This window comes from Macaca nemestrina, chromosome 16, assembly GCF_043159975.1.
Source record: "Macaca nemestrina isolate mMacNem1 chromosome 16, mMacNem.hap1, whole genome shotgun sequence".
Lineage (NCBI taxonomy): Eukaryota > Metazoa > Chordata > Mammalia > Primates > Cercopithecidae > Macaca > Macaca nemestrina.
Window position 1 is genome coordinate 5,765,031 of NC_092140.1, and position 17,587 is coordinate 5,782,617.

The following is a 17,587-nucleotide window of genomic DNA, read 5'->3' on the forward strand; positions in this document are numbered from 1 at the left end:
GGAGGTGGAGGTTGCTGTGAGCCGAGATCACGCCATTGCACTCCAGCCTGGGCAACCAGAGTGAAACTCCATTTCAAACAACAACAACAACATCATCATCAACAACAACAACAAAATCTCTCTCACAATAAACTAAAAATGAAGGAAATCAGCAACTTAAAATTTTTTCTTAAAAATCAGAAGTCAGACTACATTGGGAGAATATCTTCTCATAAACACGTGGCTTTGTAAACCAAAGTAGTATACCTTAGTGTTTAAGAATATAGATTCTGAAGTCAAACTGACTGACTTTAAGTACCAGCTCTGCAACTTATATGAATCTGAGAAGGATACTTAACACCTCTGGGCCTCACTATCCTTATCTGTAAAATGGGGTGATGAGAGGGCTTTCTTCGTAGCGTAATTGTGAAGACTGAATTGATATTCAGAATGCATTCATGTCATTGACTGGCACAGAATGTATAAATGGTTGCAAAAAAAGCAATTCTTGTGTTTTCAGAAAGGAACAGATGGAATCTGATGTTTGTTGATGGTCATGAAAGTTCTCAGTACATCACATATGTTTGAGCTATGCCATTTTCACGACTCTGAGGCAAAGTGCAAGCCCCTCTTGACAGATGATGAAACCACTGAGCAAGAAGCCAGTGCTTTGCCCAGGACCAAGTTCCATGGGGAGCTAAAGTGAGGCCCAGCTTCATACAATCACCTGACACCCTAGTCTAATTAGCTGTAAGCTTCTTGATGTTAGAAACCTGACATTTTATTTTTGACTTCCACACTACACATCAAATAGTGCTTCAAAAACTGTAATAACTAATAACAATTGAAAGAACATATATGGATTGAGTACTTAAAATAAACTTCTTTCATATGTACTCTGATAACTATAATACTTCAGGATAAATCTAATGATAGAAATAAATTTGAGATAAATGCTAATGGAATGAGAATTAATAAGTGCTTTTAGAAATTCAGAGATGATTTTTTTACACACTGTCTTAATACTAGATAAATTTCCTAATAACTTTCTTCAAGATCTATTTTCTTCTTTCCATCTCTAAATTACTATAATTCATTACATAAAATTTCTTTTCTTATAGCTTTCCAGGATGGTTGTTACTGGTTTACAGCATTTTCAATGTTTCTTCATAAAAACATAGATCAAAAGAAGTGTTAATTATATTGAAGTGGCTACACTGTCTGGGGTATATACCCTGAAGTTTGTGATGGACACACGGGAGGAGCTTAGGAGTGGAAGTTTAATAGGCAGAAGAGAAACAGCTCTTTCAATAGAGAGAGGGGGGCCTCAAAGAGGAAAAGACTGGCTGGGAGTGAATGGGCTGGATTTTATAGCCCGGTTTGAGGAAGCAGTGTCCGATTCACGTAGGGCTCACAGATTAGTTGGATCAGGTATGATGTTTACATAGTGTGAGGGGAAGACTGGTGGCCCCGCTCTAATCTTATTTTGCAAATGGGCTTTCCGGTTGATTGGTGTCATCTTGTCTGCTCCTTACTGTACAGGTAGCTGACAAAGGGAAGGGAAGATGGAGCCACCATCTTGAACATGTCTAGTCCTCTGTTCCTGCCGGCATTCACCATGCAAGCTCCCATCTTGCTTGACTATGTCTTCAGCTCAACTTTACAGGCTGCTCTTTGTTAGACGATGATTTGGGACTGCTTTTCATTAAAGAGAAAAGCCTTACAGAGGACCCCCACACCCTTACTCTCTGCCTAAGTGATCTCTTCTTAACTCCTGGATCAACATGGCATTAAATACATCCATTTTATCTTTTACTTCTTCAAAAAGTGTTCAATGTTATTAGGCTCCGGCAGAATATTTGACACACCATGGTGTGAAGAAAAAGAATAGCAACTCTCTTTTGTCGTCTAAGTGTTAGAAGATATATTCAATACTAAATAATATGTTACCAAAAGCAAGGGACAATAATGAGGCAAATGTGATTGCAGTGACTGAACCGTCAAAGTTGATGTGGCTCAATTTAAACAACTGTACTGGTGGAAGTGATTCCTAAAAATCATAGATTTCTCTGAGTTAAGAATTACAATTTCTTTCTCATCTATTAATGTATTAAACAAAGTATTTGACCAATGAGCATGATTTATATCAGTGTATATTTTGTACAAGGCAAACCATTCTATTTTTGTTTCAGCAGCTGTATCTCTGCAGAGGTCTTTAGGTTTAGTATAAGCTTTCTCCAACTTCAATTTATTAGTACTAATTCCTCCAACTTCACATATTCTAGGTTTAATTCCTTGTCAACATTTAAATTGTTCTATAACAATTCTGGCAAAAAGTAACCCTGTACTTATATACAGAGTTTGATGTTATATTGAATTTCAGCTATTGATTTCATTCAATATGTTCTAGTGTCCTTTTCCACCTTAAAGATCATGCTGAGAACATAACATGATATTTTAAGTGTGCACCTAAGGCTTCACAAGTAGGGAGTGTCAATCACATATTTTGCTCTAGATAATACATTTCTATAAACATACCCTTACTAATGAATATTGGGTCTGAATAGCCTATAGTAGACATGTTACATTGTCAGTGCTATAATCCATTTTTGTCTTAATAACCTCACCCTGCTACAAGACACAGCTAAAAGAGCCAATGATATATTAGAGTCACCACTTCCAGCTATGAGAGGAGAATTGATCTCACCTTTTAAGCTTGGTATCTCTTATTCCTAGTGGGTATTTTTCCCTCTGTTTACTCCTTTGTACCCGCAAGTACCCAATAACAACTTATTCTCAATTATCCCACTCTATAATTTCCTGGCCCGGTAACTCACCTCTGTAGGCCCTGATTTGCACTCTTGTACCTTACAGGAAATGGGACTCCCACTAACTCCTTCAGCTGGGGCTCTAACATCCTGTCTATCCTTGCTAATCTCTTTCTCCATGTGGGCAGGAGTATGAACTTTACGGAAGACCCTAATAGGATCCTAGTTCATACCACTGGGAGTCGATAAACAAAAAATCTTGTTCCTGCCTGAATAATCCATCTCATCAACTTAATCAGCCCCCTTGGATAGTGACAGTGTCACCACAGGACACATCTTCTGTGGCCTAGTGGATATTGCAAATCTTTATGAGTAATTTAGTGCCCCAGAATGAATCACCTAACTCCTGAGTTCCCATCTTATCTCTGCTTCTGGTTATTTTTTCATTTTGTGTACTTGCTCATTAATATCTTAACTCATTGGACAATAGCCTGTACGACTACATAAGCCTCTTCAAATAGAGGCATTTTTTTTTCCTTAGTAAGGTCATATGCTAGGCTATCTTCAGAATTTCATTTTGAGAGCCTCCCATCATTCTTGAATCATTTTCCCTTTTAAAGTCTCCTGCTGTTGGAATATACCTACATTTGTTCTTTGAAGTTTAGAGAGACTTTAAATGTTTTCATTCCATTTGATTCAAACAAAGTTACTGTTGACACGAAAATGAACAATACATTATCCTTTGAAAACTCATGACCCAGTTAGGTTAGGTAATGTTTTACAAGATAAATTGGTAAAGGCTCTAATAGATGGTCTTAGCAAATATTTAAGGGCACAGAGGAGAGACTAGAACGATCTGCAGAAGTTCTGAAATACGAGTAGGGATTTTCCCAGTACATGAAAATGATAGAGCATTTCTGACAAATGGTAGCAGCATATGTACAGGCACTGTTGTGTGACTAGCATATGTGTCCAGAGAGCAGGAGAGACATTGCTATGGCTGAATGATGGTGTATGACAGGGGAGTGATTAGATGAAAACAGCAGGAGTAAGATTATGAAGAATATCAGTCAGGTTTCCTACTAGAATATGAATCTCGTCATGTTTTAAGAAGTATTCACATAAGATGATTCAACAAAGAAATGCTAAAATTTATGTTCTTCAAAATAACTCTAAAATATTAATATTAGTTTGGTTAATGCAAATTTTCACTTCTATATTAGTCTTTTCTACACTGCCATAAAGAACTGCAATTTATAAAGACACTATAATTTATAAAGAAAAGAGATTTAATTGACTTACAGTTCTGCATGGCTGGGAAGGCTTCGGAGAATTTATAGTCATGGTGGAAGGGGAAGCAGGCACATCTTACATGGCAGCAGGCAAGAGGGAGCCACTGAAGGAGGAACTGTCAAACACTTACTTAGAAGACCATCAGATCTCATGAGAACTCACTCACTATCACGACAACAGCATGGGAGAAACTGCCCCTATGATTCACTCACCTCTCACCTGGTCCCTCCCCCGACATGTGGGGATTATGGGGATTACAATTTGAGATGAGATATGAGTGGGGTCACAGAGCCAAACTATATCAACTTCTGTAGGATTGACCCAACTCTTTTAGGTAAGAACTTAAACTCATGGAAGAGGTTGTCAGGTTCACATATGTTCATGTATGTTGAGTATCACAGTTTACATAGTCGATGAGTTCTAGGCACTTATGATTTCCTACCTCTTCTTGAATATTTCCCATTTCCATAGTTACATTCCAGGTTTAGCCTTGAGTAGCATTTTGATGGACAGCAAGTGAAATTGCATTTTACAACTTATTTTGAAACCATGGGGAGAAATAAGGTTGAACATTTTCTCAATTTTCTAAGAAGTTCCTAAATTATCGCAGCATAATTTTCTGTGTTCCTTATATCCTACACAAGATATGTTGTTTGTAAGATTTGAAGTCAGGGGCTCATTTGTTCATGATTGTACCACAAAGAGCTTTCATGGGCCTAGAACCGAGTAGACATTCAATAATATTTACTAAATGAATGGAACAAACAACAACAACAACAACAAGCAGTCTAATTGAACCATGCTACATCCTTGGCAGGGAGTTGGTGAGAGGTCAGATATGGAATTGTAAAACCAATATAAGATTCGAATAAGATTGTGTCAAGTTGGCATGTGGTGGAGGCCCGAGTCATACTCAGCACCTGATCTTGAGACATGCAGCTCATCTTTCTTGCATGTATTGTCAGAAACAAAAGGAATCTGCATTTCAGGTAGAGAATTTCTCTAAATATATAAACCAATTTAAAGATGAAACACATGTTTAAAGATTTAAAACTTTTTAATAAAAAGCAACTTTCTACTTGTGTTTTTTTATCTCCTTTATTCTTGGATATTTCTCATTTGTGTACAAACATATATCTTCTCGATCTCCTTGAATAATGGAATGCATAAACATCTGCAGTGACTGAGGCTATAAAATGAAAATATAATGTGACTGTAAATGAATTGTACAGTTCATCTACATAGTTCATGTACATGGGCATAGCACAGCGCAGAAAGACAGACGTATTTACCTGTTGCTGGATGTCTACTTTTTTTGTGAGTCATATCCATCTTTAAAACACTTAATGTTTCATCTCCTCCTCTTTTGTTCATATGCAGGACTCAACATGAATTTAGCAGCTTGTATTTGCCATAAGCTATGCCTGGGGTTGAATTAAGTTCATTTTCTTCTTATGCATATGTTTTACTTCTTCAAATGTGAATCTCCCACAGGACCCATCAACTTAGCTCATCATAATTGTTACACAGTATTTTTTATTGGCTGATCTGCTATAGAGCAAAAGAAAACGTGTAGGGAATGGAAAAATTAAGCTTGAATTCATTCTTTCCATTGTAGTTATAGCACTGTGTCAACTCAAGTGCAGTCTCTCCACTCACCTCGTACAAAAGGAGTGAAGCGGCTGCATGTCATACACAGCTTAGGAACTCAGACAAATGTATCACTAGAAAAGCACTGAAAAGGATATGTAGGCTTCTCTGACATTTTAATTATGAGAAACAGATTGAGAGAACTTATAGTGACATACTGCAACCAGAGATATCAAAGTTAGGGTAAGAACACTGGTGTGGTCTTTCTGCAATTGTTTGTAAAGGTTAGTGTTAAATAAGCATTATAACATGCAGAGCATATGTTTTCTGTGGCATCTACTATCAGAGTAGTAATTCATCACATGACTTCAAGCATTAATAATTCTAACAACCATTCTTTAGGTACTTTTCATATGCAGATGCTTTATGTTAGTATCTGGCCTAATCTTCATGGCACATTCATATGATAGATACTATCAACCATATTTTATAGATAAAGGCAATGGAAAGTTAGTCCCTTTAACCCTGGCCATCCTACAATTAATCATAGCATTAAAATCCTAACCCAAATTTTATTGGATGAAAAGTTCCACGCTTTAACAACTAAGCTACACTCTGCAGTCGGGCTTAGCTTTGAAATAACTTGATATGACCATTCCATGTCTAAGGTTCCTCCCAACCACAATAATCAATGATTTGATTCTAAGTTTGTATCTTAAAAAGAATCATGACCTAACTCTAAGTTTAAGATACTGACAATCCAGTTTTCTTGAAAGTTTTACTTTTTTCCCGTGAGAAAACTACAGAGAACTGGTCTCAAAGCTTTGCATGCCATTTTAGAAATCTCCTTGGGGTCAGCGTGGTGGCTCATGCCTGTAATCCTAGCACTTTGGGTGGCTGAAGCAGGCAGATCATCTGAGGTCAGGAGTTCGAGACCAGCCTCGCCAACATGGAGAAACTCCATCTCTAATAAAAATACAAAAATTAGCCAGGCGTAGTGGGGGGTGCCTGTAATCCCAGCTGCTCGGGAGGCTGAGGCAGGAGAATTACTTGAACCCAGGAGGTGGAGCTTGCAGTGAGCCGAGATCACGTCACTGTGCTCCAGCCTGGGCAACAGGGTAAGACTGTCTCAAAAGAAAACAAAACAAAACAAAAAAAAAACACTCCTTGATATTAAATGGAACTTTTCAGTTGTCATACATAGACCAGGGACATGCTGCAATGGGGGTGGCCTGCTGGTTGAGCCCTGATCGTTTGCCCATTAACATTTTTACCTGTTTATAATTGAAAGGATTGTACACTTAACAATTTTCCTTTTATATTGTTCAAGTATCATGCCGACAAACAGTGACCTTTTCCAAACTGTCATAAATGTATAACTTTTAAAAATATTCTGCCTTATTATTTTAGTGGGATAGTCAGCTCTCTTTGCAGGGGAATAGGGCAACCAGCTAGTTCATTTTCAGTGCCCTGGGGTTTCTGTATCTCCTTCTTGTTCTCTTCTTGTTGAACGTGTTGTGCTCATTAGAATCACCATTGCACACTGAAGAAAGGCAAAATGGAGAGATGGTATTTTCTCCTGCTGATTCCAAAGCAACTGAGTGGGCAAATAAGTCAAACAAGTATCTGAGGAAGTGTCTGATGTTCCTATCTATTTACACTGTTTCTCATCTACATCAATTTTGAAAATCCCCAGCTGAATATTTAGCTGTATCTTCTGCAGGCTATATTTTCCATCAGAAAATCAGAGTGTAGCTAGCAATAGATAATAGGATTATTTAGAATCTTGATGCTTCTTCCACTGGTTTTCTAATTCTAAGTTTCTCAGAAGAAATGTATTTTGAGTGCTCACTTATAAAAAGACTTAATATTTTTATTGCCTGTTATGCTCAGAATTCAGTATTTCTCAAACTGTGGTCTACAATCCCCTGCCAGCCCAGAAAACATTCTCGGAGGCCTTCAGGTGTTTCCATAGTTTTACATGAAGTGTTTTGACTTTGTCTTTAATTAAACATTCAAAGTAAATATATTGTGGGTTATCTACATTGCCGCTTGTTACTGAATCTTGGTTCTATTTCTGCTCCAATAATTACCTTTCCATTTAACTTCATTCCATGTGAAGACCAAATGTAAATATTTGTGGTACATTGTAGGAGTGAAGGTTTTGCAATAATTTGAGAAAAGTAGTGGAGGAATTGAACCATAACGTGTCTCTCACTGGTAAGGGTAGGTAAGCTGAAAACAACCTTTGCCACAGCAGATATTACCATGTTCATACTGACAGCAGGCATGTCACCTAGTTCCTTTGGTTGTAGATATTAATTTGCAACTGTTCATTGCCAATAAAGACGTTTTCTGCTCCAGATAGTGGCAGCAATTGTACCATACACTCACGCAATGCAGTATTCAGTAAAGCAAACTTTATATGTAAGTAGACAAGACAACAGTACAGAATAAGTGATTTCTAATTTAAATTGGCATTAGAGAACTTCCTATGCCAGAGTTTCATTAATTAGCTCACCGAATCAAGTCTTAAAATTATTACTATTTTATAGCACATACCAATGAATATAGACATTTTTCTATAAATATAGCATATTTAATTCAACATAGGAGAAGATGTTAAAATAGAAATAGGTGCTGGGCTAAATATTCCCTATGATCAAACACATATACTTTATTATTAGAGCCACCATTTGTAATTTAATTTCAACAAAACAATCTAGTTGAGTAAATGTTATGGACTTGAAATTAACTTACTTTTCTAGTTTTTTCCACTTATTTTATGTATCTTTTCAATTTCATAGGTGTGTTGAGCTGTTAAGAGTCAGAAGTGTATACTGGGTTGTGCAGATTTACATCACTATAAGATTAAAACACCAGATAATTTTTATTTCCTATAAAAGGAAACTATATATTGTAAAACTTTGAGAATATACTGCTCCATGCTATATAAATGGTAACAGCTTGGTAGAAATTTTTCAATATATTGAGATTACAGAACTGGAAGAGACTTTAGATATCATCTGGACTAATTCCCTTGTTTAGGTAAAATGTGGACTCAGGTAGTTAACCAAGATCATATAGCAAATTCAGTCATTCAAGCAACAAATATTTCTCTGCACATACTCCTATGTGCTAAGAATATTATGTACACAAACACGTAGTTAACTGGCAGAGCCTTACCTAGAAACTTCTTTCTATGAGCAAGTCTAGGGTATTTTTATTTCACCATGGTGACTTTCTAAGCCTATGCACTAGCCAGGATGAATCTCCATCCCTTATGCAGGAATTAAACAGATCATAGTAGCTGCTTCCATTTGGGGATCTAATTTCATTGGTATCACAATTGATTTTGGAGCAAGTTGAGGAGGCTGAGATTTTAGTCTTACCTATAGAGAAGGAGAAGCAAAAGAATAAGTCACAGTAATTTATATTGACCTTGGGCTAGCATATAAAATGAACTGTAGTTTTTTCTTAATCAAAGACCATGTTTTACTATTTTGATGGGGAAGGCAAAGCTTTAACTTCTTCCCTCTGCCTTTCCAAATAATGACAAATGACAGAAATTAATGTGGAATATTTGTACATTATTGCAGATATCCACTATAGGCTCAGTCACAGGAAAAACAATTACAAGGCGAGCTTGGCATGCCACAGGGCTCTTGGCATAAATGTCATACTGCATTTACCATCAGCTCTTTCTAAGCTCTGTTCTTATAGACAACCAGGCCTTGGGGAGGATGAGAACAAAACAGCTCAGATATGAGCAGCAAAACTCCTGAACGTCTATCTTGGTTATTCGTTCTGAGCTATGAATCAAACCTGGCTATACCATGAATCATCTGCAGAACTTTTCAATAGCACTACTGCAGAAAATAAGGAAGACTTGAGGCATCAAATAAAGTATTACGTGGATTAAATAAACAACAAATACAAGGAAAGTATTTTCAAATATAAATCTGGCACCTCATAACTAGAATGTGCCAAGAGTTGCTGGAAATTAACACTAAATCAAAGGCAACCCTTATATTTAAAAAAAGAAAGGATATAAAGGAGTAATCTCCGTAACAACAACAAAAAAAAGCTAAAATTAACAAACATAAAAACATCTTTGCAATAACTGATAAACATGGAGATGAAGACTTAAATGAAATTATCCCTTTTACAATTTTAGAATGACAAAATTAACTATCAAGTTGTGTATTACCAAGGGTCAGTGAGGATGTGAGCATTTATAAAACTTCATGCCTTGTTATTGGGTGTGTGAATTGGTATAGCCACGTGGAAGAGCAATCTGTCGTTATTTAGCCAAATTATTCACATAGTAATTAGCACAGTAATTCGTTTCTTAGCCATATACTCCAAAGACATCCTCATATAGGTTCCTAAGGGAACATGTTTAAGAACATTCATTGTGGCTCACACCTGTCCCAGCACTTTGGGAGGCTGAGGCGGATGGATCACCTGAGGTCAGGAGTTCGAGACCAGCCTGGCCAACATGGCAAAACCCGGTTTCTACTAAAAATACAAAAATTAGCCAGGCGTGGTGGCACACATCTGTAATCCCAGCTACTCAGGAGGCGGAAGCAGGAGAACCACTTGAACCTGGAGGCAGAGGTTGCAGTAAGCCGAGATCATGCCACCGCACTCCAACCTGGGCAACAGAGTGAGACTGTCTCAAAACAAAGCAAAACAAAACAAAAAAAGAGTATTCATTGCAGAGATATTTGTGTTACAGTGAGTTGATTTCAAATTGGTTGTCCATCCATGTGAGAAAGGACAGTCAAATTTGGTGGATATACACTAAGAGGTATTGTGCAGCAGTGAGAAACAATGGGTTGGATACGCATACATAGCAACATACATAGATCTTAAAAGCATTTACTTAGTGAAGAAAGAAACAATATAGCGTATTTACCACAATCCATATATTATTGCTAACTCTAGTCCTATATTATGTAATGGAGCACCAGCATTTATTCCTCTCATCTAACTGTAGCTTTGTACTCACTGACCAATCTCTCACCATCCTCCTGTCCCCGCCAACTCTCCCCGTCCTCTGGTAACCACCATTCTACTCTTCTATGAGAATAATTCTTCAGATTCCACATGTAATTGAGATCATGTAGTATTTGTCTTTCTGTGCCTGACTTATTTCACTTACCATAATGTCCTCCAGGTTCAGTCATGTTGCCACAAATGACAAGATTTCATTCTTTTTTAATGGCTAAATAGCATTCTTTTTTGTACATACAACACATTTTCTTTATGCATTCTTGATGGACATTTAGATTGATTTCATATTCTGGCTATTGTGAATAGTGCTGCAATTAACATATGTACGCATAGGAATGCAGACACATTGACTTCATTTCCTTTGGCTATATACCCAGAAGTGGGATTGCTGGATCATATGGTAGCTCTTTTTCACATTTTTTATGAACCTCCGTATTGTCTCCCATCATTGCTGTTCTCATTTACGTTCCCACCAGCAGTGTGTAAGGTTTCCCTTTTCTTCCCATCCTCACCAACACCTGTCTTTTGATGTTTTGATTATAGCCATTCTGATCGGAGTGAAGTGGTATCTCAGTGTTGTTTTGATTTGCATTTTCCTGATGACTGGTGATGCTGAGCATTTTTTCATATATTTGTTGGCCATTTACATGTCATTTTTTGAGAAATGTCTTTTCAGGTCTTTTGCCCATTTTCAAATCAGGTTATTTGGGGTTTTTATTGTTAAGTTGTCTGAGTTTCTTTAAAATGTTGGATATTAATCCCTTATCAGATATCCAGTTTGCAAGTATATTCTCCCATCCTCTAAAATAGATGTTGTCACTCTGCTCTGCTGATTGTTTCCTTTGTGGTGCTAATTAGTTCAATGCAATCCCATTAGTTTCTACAGTTTGTTTCTGTTTTCCATGCGTTTAAGGTTTTGTTCAAAAAATCTTTGCCTGTGCCAATGTTATGCAGTTTTTCCCCTGTGTTTTCTTCTAGTAGTTTCACCATTTCAGATCTTATATTTAAGTCTTTAATCCATTTTAAGTTAACTTTCATATATGGCATTCAAAGATATTTAAGATGAGATCTTTGATTTTATAATAATAAAGATTAATTAGTACATTGACAATTAATCCTTGTAAATACATAATTCAATTTATTTCATTTAAAGAAATACTGTAATTGAGTAGCATTGAGAGTTTACCTTGTACTACACTCAGTGCAGAGGACAAAAAGGAATGTATTTTGGATCTTGTGTAAGAAACTCCAGGTTAGATGAATCTTTCTTTGTGTGCTACAAATTGTCTAAAAATAAGATCTTTGTTTGATTTTTTAAAATATTAGGAAAAATAGATAGTGTTTCTTAATGGGAATGATTTGGACAGGGATTTTAGGCAAATCCCCCAACATTTGCTCTAAGCTTTCCTGACTATGGTCTTGAATTTCCAATATTGGAAAGGACTCGGGTCTACACGTCCTTCTCTGTCACCTACCCAAACAACAATTTATTGATCATGGCTTTGTGCAAAGCTCCATTTTAATTATTGTACATATGTTCCAGCAATAGAAAAATCTTTAGATTTGTAAATGATCCTGGATTTGTAATATCCACACTTTTTATTTTATATAAAAAAACAAAAATTTAAGTGTAGAGAATTGAAGTCACTGTAGCTAGAAGGTGTGAGAGCTAGGATCTCATGGCGTCTTCTGGCTTTTAGTCTGGTGTTAGAACAATCTATGGATTCTTTCCAGATTTTTCTTCCCTAGTGGATGATGTCTTTTTGTGCATTAATAGTAGATGATATATAGTGGTCTAGAATCTTGATGACTGTGCAACAAATGGTATGGTGCTCTCACTGTATTTTTAGAGCTTAGTTGTTTAAAATTTGATGTTCCAAATGATCCAATGTTTTCAATCATAAATAATATAGTACTATTGAGTCATTAAATCCATTGGTTCCAATTTTTTATACATATATAGTCACATCTATGTTTGTGTATATATGTGTATATATGTTACATATACATGTATATGTTAAATATATTCACATGTGTATCACATGTAAGATGTATATACACATACATACATAAATATATACACACATATATAACATACATCTATATACAGAACCTTCAATATCCAAGGAACTTTTCTAGACATAGGGAAGATGAAAGAAACAGATATAACTCATGTTCTCAAGGAGTTACAGTTCAGGGAAGAATATTTCTGTAAAAAAACAAGCAAACAGACAAAGCAAATAAGCATCAGAACTTGATGGCATTGAGCAGAAGTGTTTTGTGCTCATACTTGTGAGTGTGTGTGTGTGTGATTGAAGGAAGAAATGGGAAGTGAGAAACGGAAAAAATAAATTGTATGTTTGTTCTGTAAAGGTCTCAGAAAGTTGAAGGAAATTATATTTGTTTGAGTGTACTTACATGAATTTTTCACCTGAATACTTTTCAACCACTGAAAAGGATCGTGATGAGTATGAGGAGAGTTGTCTTTTTTCCATTTCAATATTTCTCACTTTAATGTAGAGCATTTTTACCAACTGACTTTACTAGCTTTGTATTTTATGAGTTTTTATCTTTTCAGTTTTTCATATGAAAATATTTTCTAATCTTTTCTAAATGTGTGAGTGTTTTGTGGGTAAACACAGAAAGGTTTGGTAAAATACAGCTTTCTGATTATAATATGTTCTTTAGTACACATTACACTTTGCACACAGGGAAACTGATTGCTTAGGTGAGTTTTCTCACTTGACTTCTCCCCAAGTTGTCCTGAAATCTGTGCTGCATTCTGCCTTGAACTATCACATCCTCACGACTCCAACCAGCCTTTTATGCAAATAAATCCCACTTCCACATCCTAAATCTGGAGCCTTTTTCTGAGCATGAGTGTTATTGTCCAGAGGCAAGGGACATTTCTGCCCGGCTTTTGCACAGCAATATATTAGTTTTCTTGAAAGTTAACTGCCCTGTCTTTGTTACTATTGAAGAAAATAATATACACAGCGGTCCATTTCCAAGAGAAAGTGCCTTGAGTCTGCTTAGGTCAGCAAACTACAGAAGAAACAGGATATACTAGACCCCCGCTTGGATAGCCGATGCCTGCTTGTTGGTCTCCCCCTTCCCCTACCTTCCCCCACCACTTAGGTGCTCTCACCCGAACCAGAAAAGTTTGGTCTAAAATGAAAGTTTACTAGCCTGCAAGATAGCTCATTTTGTCTGTTCTTATCAGCCTGCCCAGGTACTTACGTCATAAGTCAAATACTTGAAGAGCCCCTAAGCTAACTACGATTGCAATGCATTGTGGGCTGCAACAAAATGCAGCAAGATAACCACCCCCTGCCAACAAACAAACAAACAAAAACACCTACAGTCCCTACCCAACAATCAATAGGCGATGTTCTGGAAGACTGTGACCCCATAATACTCAGCCTATGAGGAACTGGGGGAGGGACCTGCGCACTAAGGGATAGTTTGCTTGTTAAAACTGTGCTGGGTGTGCCTGCTCATCAAACACCCGATCTTGCAAGACCATTATTAAAAGTCTCACTTTTGCTGTTCTGGATCTCTGAGTCCACTCTTTGGGTTTCGATGGGTAAGTCTGTTTCTCACACTAGCAATGCTATGACATTTCTTTAGCCATACAGGTCTAAGAACTTAAAATAATTTTAACGGATTAAAAAGCTTTAAAAGTAAAATCTTGCACTTTTTACTTCTTATATCCATTCAGTCACCAAATACTCTGATTCCTTCTTTGCTGTCCTTCTTCCTAATATGTAAAATAAATCAGGAAGTAAATTCATAGTGTTAACCTAAGAGGGGATTGGTAGGTTAAGAGAGCTACGTGGGCGTACCACTGAAAAGAATTTTGATTGTGATCACTGGTACACAAGAAAGTTTTGCATGTTTTGTTATGGTTACAGTCTTTTGGACTAGGCTGGAAGTATAACCAGCTTTTCTGTGATCTGGAAAATATTTTTGAATTTCCAAATGTGTAGATGTGGTTTTGTAGATATTTTGCTATAAATTTGCTGTACTTGTAACAAATCTTTGGAAACCATTTGGACTTTATCTTCATGGGCAGGGGTCAGCTTTTTGCTTTGATTGGCACTGATTAACCACCACCATTTCAGGCAAAGGTGCACACCTGAAAGAACTCTTCAGCTACCGGATATGAACTTGAAGGACTGCTAGTACCCACACTCAGTCAGTGACTCACAGGAGCCTTGTTACTTTGGCAAGAATTCTATGTTCATTTAATAAGTTTGCAGAGACGGATGGAAATCTGCTTTATTACTCTCATCCCTCGGCCCGGAAAGCCAAATCCTTTATCAGTACAGCAGCTGCTTCATTCCACACGTCTGAGGACACCGCTGCTGATTCTTTGACAAAGAGTCAGGTTTGCAACAGAAGCATTATAAAGTCTCTGTTACACTGCCTCCTCTTCCTCTTTTCCTCTAAGCAGCATTTCCACAAGAGTTGGAGGGATAAGGGAACAGGTGGTCTTATAAGAGCCACGATGAAGTTGAACCACAGAAGAGATAGTGACAGCCAAGGGTGCAACCTGATGCAGTGACAGGCAGGAAAAAAGCTTCTGGTTTCTCACTTCCTGCCACTTTCCATTCTCCTGCCAGGGCCTCCTTTTATTGGAATCTAGTGAGAAGTCAGCTAGAGAGGAAGCCTGGGAAACTTAGTTTGCAGAATATAGACCCTGGGGAAGGGCAGGGCATGGCTTTTGAGTCCACAGGCCACAAACAGCACAGGCAGAATACTTTCTGAGCTTTGCAATTCCAAGAGTATCTTTATTTTGCACTAATACACGAATCTATATTGGTCTGGCCCAGAATTCTTGGTTCTAGTCCTGGTCTCCCTAAAGTCTGTAACATTGCTCTGCTACCATCTAGCTACTGGGATTTTCCATAAATAATTGGATTTCGTTTTTACTCTCTCATTTTATTTTTCCCAATACAATTTTCTTTATTCTTGGAATTCAGAAATTTTACCAGATAGATTTCAAAATTATCCTGGGATGTTAGCATGCCTTCCAAATGACAGATTCAGGTGTTCTTTTACCTCTGGCTAGTTTTCTATATTATTTGGGACTTTCTTCTGCTCCAGTTTTCATTAGTCACGTCTTATCTCTTCACTCTCTGTCTTCCAAGCTGCTCTCTTCCAATAATTTCCCTCACAATTTCCTTTACTATGTTTCGCGTTTGAATTTTTTCCACCTGTTTTCCAAAACAAGTAATAGAGTTTCTGAAATAAGATTATTTATGAGGCTATGGTTTCTTCATATATTCAAACACAGTGCTTAACTAACAGCAGATGCTTAATAAAGGTGTGTTGAATAAGAGTATATAAACTAGTCAATCATAACTATTTTCAGTTTACAGATTATTAAATATATGGACAATACTATAGATATATACAGATATGGGTATGTATGTGAATGATTGTTTAAATACAAAAATAATGCTACAAACAAACATTTGCATTTCTAAGAGTTACTACAGAATATATAAACTAGGAATTTTCTGCATAAAGGAAATCATGGGATAATGTGCAAGACAAATGCAGGTTTTTCTATGCACTTCATCTCCAATTTCCTTTTTAAAAATTCAAATCAGGAAACAATGGTATCCATACATTTCTTGAACATTGTGCTTATAGAAATATGTTTCTTGCATGCCTCAAGTAATATCAGAACACAACTCTTAAATGACTTAAATGTTACTCACTTCATTTTCTCAAAGAGGAATAAGTATAACAATACTGTTCTCAGAAACAACTTTTAAAAATGATGTAAATGAGACTGAAATTTTAGAAGAGGAGCTATGTAACACTTTTACTGTATTACTATTCAAATCACTTTTAGAAAGCACCTAGCAACAGAGAACCTACTTAAAATGAAAAAAGAAAATAGAAGCTATTACCTAAATATTGCATATGAATTATTTGAATTATGAATTAATGTGTGTATGGAATACTTAATCTTGTATTTCTGAACTTGAATTTACAAAAAAAAAAAAAGATATAATGAGAAACCACTGTGCATGTGTCTCTTCCTTTTGAATTTCTTCTATCCTTATGTTGATTGGTAGACTGTGATATAGCAGACTACTGAAAGACTAATAATGAATTGCATCTTAACTACTGAAGATAATTTAATTGAGTCATTGAGGTATTCAAATGAAGTGATTTATTTAGGATTTACATGGAATAAATAATAAAGTGCATTCCAACCAATGAGTTTTGATCTGAGTAATCATCATACAAAGTAAGATTTAGAACATTTCCATCTTCCTCTGAAATTCACTTACAGAACACCAAAATGCTTCACCCTATTTAGTATTGGGTACTGTAGTGCCCATCTGGATTTTGGTCTGACAAGCTTTCCTTTCTTTGGGAAACGATTCCTCTGTCCCCTAACACGGTCAGTGGAATTCTAATCTTAGCATGGAAATTAGCCATTATTCATACTAACAAAAAAACCTTCTCTCACATAAGAATCAGAGTCTTGTGTGAAGACCTAGAAAAAAGTTAATACTATGGGATATATTCATCTAATGGCAATGCCAGAAAGTGGTTGTTCGCACCCCTGGCTTCTCATTAGACTCGCCCGGAGCTATCAAGACAGACCGATGCCCCTTCCTTCATACTTAGGCTTATAGACCTCAGGCTCTTTGCTATTTCATTTCTGAGCAATTTTCTCAAGGGAAAAAATACTCAGACTCTGGCTTACTAGAAGGGGAAAGGGAAGGGAAACAATACTAGCACAATAAATATCATTTATAAAAATTTTAAAAATGTTCCTTGCACTGTGTCAAGCAATTTAAATACATTTTTCCCTTCACAAGTACCATATTACGTAAATATTAATATTGTTATCTCTATTTAACATATAAGAAAATTGAGTCTTAAGGGTGGTAAGTAACTTACTCAAACTC